This window comes from Ambystoma mexicanum, chromosome 1q, assembly GCF_040938575.1.
Source record: "Ambystoma mexicanum isolate Mex_15411 chromosome 1q, UKY_AmexF1_1, whole genome shotgun sequence".
Taxonomy (NCBI): domain Eukaryota; kingdom Metazoa; phylum Chordata; class Amphibia; order Caudata; family Ambystomatidae; genus Ambystoma; species Ambystoma mexicanum.
Genome location: NC_090922.1, coordinates 1,363,788,622 through 1,363,792,918, shown reverse-complemented (window position 1 = coordinate 1,363,792,918; position 4,297 = coordinate 1,363,788,622). Strand labels below are relative to the sequence as shown.

Below are 4,297 nucleotides of genomic sequence, written 5' to 3'. Positions count from 1 at the left end.
CTTGCCAGTCGACACCAGCACCCCCCGCTTCAATGCACTGCTCTTGTGGGCCCCTGCTTGGTGGCTCTGCATCCCACCCTTGGGAGTCGTCTGCACTAGCACTTGCCTGAGGTTCTCCTCCGTGGCTCCCCTTAACACTTCCCTCCCGTTCTCACCTCCAGCACTTTCCCACTCCTCTGCTCACCCCATCCCTATCTCCTGCACCTCTCCTCACTGCATTTGCTTGGCTGAATGCCACAAGGTCTAGTAGGACCATGAGTATATTTTACTGTTTTTTCCATATTTTCCCCTGTTCACTTCCCATTTAGCCTTGTGGCGCTTTGAAACACAACCCAGTTGTATAAGAGCTTAAGAAATGATTACACCTAGGAGGCGTTAGCCCTCTTGCGCCACTCAGTGTGTCTTATTTCACACCATCGCAGGGCTGCGCCCTTCTGGCGGCATTGGTGTTTGCCATGGCGATGGTTGGCAACTTCTGTTTACATCGGAAAGAAGCATAGGCCACATCACATCGTTGGTCAGCTGACTACACCTGCGATGCGGCCTCACAAGCTCTGCTTCTGTCTTTTGTTTTTTAAGAGGCCTGACCAAGAAAGCCAGCCACTCCAGAAGCAAAGAGCCACATGGCTCTGGCCACAGCCCAGGAGCTTGCATTTTAAATAGAAAAGTTATTTTTTTTTTTTTTTTTTTTTTAGGGGTAGCAAGGGAGAACACAGGAGTAGCAAGGGAGACCTCAGGGGTCACAGTTGCGATCCCTGGTGACCACTTAATGATGTCCCTGGCTGAGATATAGATTGTGTACCTTGCAAATCAGAAGGTTTTCATCTGCATTAAAACGCTGCCTTCGTTGCATGGCACAGCATTGAAAGGGGCATTAGATCTGGTTTCACCTAGTTTTGGGGGTGGCAATATCTTGTATTGTATAAGCAGTCCATTGGCCTCTTCTGTAATACCAAGGCCCGCTTTACGAATTTGGCAGTTTGGCGGTATTTCTCTTGAACGTCCGCCAAGTTCAATTACTGTTACTGCTAGTTGGTCCGGTGGAGTTACCAGGGATTAGAAGTGGTTGTAACTCCCCATTAGGGTAGCAAGGGAGACCTCAGGGGTCGCAGTTCCGATCCTTGGTGACCACTAAATGATGTCCCTGGCTGAGATATAGATTGTGTGCCTTGCAAATCAGAAGGTTTTCATCCCCATTTTTGAGTCCATAAGGCTCCATGAGAATTCTTGGTGGATTTACCACCAGCAGAATTTCCGAGTGGTAACAGCCACCGATTTTTTGAGGCATCTGAAATGAGCTCGTCCTCACCTTCAGCCTCTGACACATTTTCTGTTAAGTACATCCACCTCCAGTCCTGCAGATGTCTGGAAGCTGTAGTAATAGTAGTTTGTCATTTATATAGCACCTTTATTCCATTAGTATGGCCTTGACGTGCTTGTGGGGGGTAGGCCCTCGGGAGGCCAGAGCCCAAGCTATGGGAACATTTGTCAGAGGGACTAGAATGTGTTTGTGCATTTGGCCAAATTAGGGATTTGGGTTGGATGGCTCAGTGCCAGTAAGCTACCCATCTTGGTCAGGCATGTGGATCGGTGCTTAGAGGTGGTCAGGAGAGTATTCGAGTACACGAGACTCATTTTGTGTCCAGCTAGACCAGATTTTTTGCTGTAGGACATAACTGCATTCTAATGGCAGATATGTTGTGCGTTGTGTTTTTCGTCTGGTCTATTGAGGCAGATGCGTGCAGGTGGGAAGCTGTGCCTGTGGCTGGTGTTCACCAAAGTGCTGCGTAAATACGTACCTTAAACCTCATTACAAGCTTTGCTTTTGATGTAGCCGGGCAATTAGATCATCCAATGTCTTCCAAAATTGCTGTTACCAATATAGGTTTCTATCAAGGGGAATGGGCATATGCTTGATGCCAGAGGACTGGGGAGCGTAGCTAGGGAAGCATAGCTGCACACTCAGATTACATTCATAAGTGTACAATAGTATCGGCTTGTGTAATGGTCACAATTGTGCTTGTGCACATTATGGGCGACCAGGGAGGTCCACCTCTAAGGCATAGCAAAACTGCACCCCACTCCGATCACATTCAAGAAACACATACATTACAATGTAAATTAAATCAATATTGTGAAAATATGTTCGGTTGATATTTCAATACAATATTTTACGTTGTTTTCTCTTGGCATGCCTGGCGTTTATGAACATGTTGAGCTGTTCTTAAATCCGCCTTTTTTTAAAAACTTCAAGTCCAAAACTAATATTTGTATGTATACCTTTCCTTGCTATGTTTTTTAAATGAATGATGTGCACTGAATCTGGCTTACAATGCTCCCTGACGGAGAGGAACACCCCTACATATACTTCTGAAGGTCTCTTTCATGAATGATTCATTTAGATGTTGCCATGGCAACCTTGCAACGCGGTATCCCTTTTTTTGTACTTCTCACTTTAGAATTATTGCAAGTGCAAGTGTAGAATTTCTGGTAGGGAGCATGCACTCCAGATCCACCACATTTCTTGGACTTGCACCAGCGAAGATCTGCCACAAGCGGGGTGTGGTCCTACTGGATTAGAATATCCTTGATTTCTTTTTCGGATGCTTAAGCAACTGACTGTTGATAATAAGACACAAGCGCCTTTGAAATAGACAGTCGTATTGCGTACACTTGTGCAACATGCCCAACTCCCTTCACTCGAACTCTGATATCAACCCCAGTGAAGTGCTCTTTGCCCAGCAGAAGTACCGGCTCAAGAAGTTTGTACTGAAGAGTCCTAGTTTCAATCATTTCCAGAGGTCACCCATTTACTTTAATGAGGCACCTCCCCCTCTTTCAGTGAGCAACAGTAGTAGCAGTTTTCTTTCGTTCGAAGACCTGGACAGACTGCAGTGGTCCCTTGGACAGCATGGTTCCTCAGCGTACGGTTCACACGTTACCGTTCCCATGCATGCCTGCTGTCGCCTCCGTTAAAGGTACAGTGGCTCATTTCCCATTGGCAATTTCTCTTCCTGTCAGAGGGTCCCTAAACCAGCAATTCATCTGTATAGCTTTGAAATGATAATCTGGGTTGTGCACAGCACGCCACATCCATGTATATATGTGCTATTGCATGTTTGTGTGATTTGGGTTTTATACAGCACAAACTTAGTAAGAAGGCAATGGATCACTTAGGATACAAGCATATGGAAACCAAAGGATACCATGTAATGGGTATAGTTGGCAGTATGTATAGGTACAGGCGGGACTATATTGTGGGTACAACCGTCAGTATATTACGGGTACAGTTGGTAGTATATTGTGGGTACAATTGGAAGTATTTGAAGAGAAAGGATACAGAGAGATATAGGGAGGGGTACATGTTGGGAAGTGAAAGGCTAGAGCAGCCCAATAGGTTATCAGTACTTGAGGTGTGCTTTGAAGAGACGCGTACATAGCCATTTTCTGACTTGCAGGAGACTGGCACCAGACATGTCAGGCGGAATCAAATACATCAAATACATCTATGCAATGTTCCCGCCAATTACGCAACTATGACAGCCCCAACTGTATTTCTTCCATTTATACATTTTGTAGACAGGAATCCTAGTCTGAAGGGGGAGGGCGTAGCGTGGTACAAAAAACTAAAGAGTGCACAAAACTATGTGCACACGATGGGCATGGCTAAAGACCACGAGGGTGAAAGTGTAGGGAGCAGGAGTTAGGGTTGGAGTAGAAGTAGAGTGTTGCTAAAGAGAGCCAAGGCTTTGAGGCACAGATTATGGGCCAGAGGGAGAACATAGATTATTATTGTTTTGTTATTTTTGTTTTGTTTTATTGGTTAAAAAAATGCAACCTTTAACAAAAGCACTATTTACAAAAGTGCAAATAAGAAAGAAAAGAAGCATATCAAACATAAAAAAGCAGAAAAGGTTGAGAAAAGAATACTACTAAACAAAGAAAAGTGTTCATCTCAAAGAAAGAGGAATATAGCAATGATTTAAATAGACTACAACAGAATAGGAGAGCATCAGCATGTTATTCATCTAATTTCGGCGAGAGAGAGGGGAAAAAACCACCACAGCATTCACCATTGAAGTTCTACTCCCAGATAGACAGTATTCCTACTTTTGCTCACAATTCTGTCCCATTCCATCACAAATGGCTCCTTTCCCATGGAAGGCCCTTTCCCTGATCACAACTAGCCCACTACATGACAGTAATCGATGTTTCAAATGTTCTTTTTATGCCTCTGGATTACAGTATCTGCAAGTCTCATCTAGAGATCATCAATGTGTCCTACCTCAAAAATCTA

At 44.5% G+C, this 4,297-nt stretch overlaps 1 pseudogene; it reads right to left on the bottom strand.

Annotated features, from left to right (window-relative positions):
- Window positions 1-2,394: 2,394 nt before the first annotated feature.
- Window positions 2,395-2,913, bottom strand: LOC138562253 (small ribosomal subunit protein uS9-like; annotated as a pseudogene).
- Window positions 2,914-4,297: the final 1,384 nt, after the last annotated feature.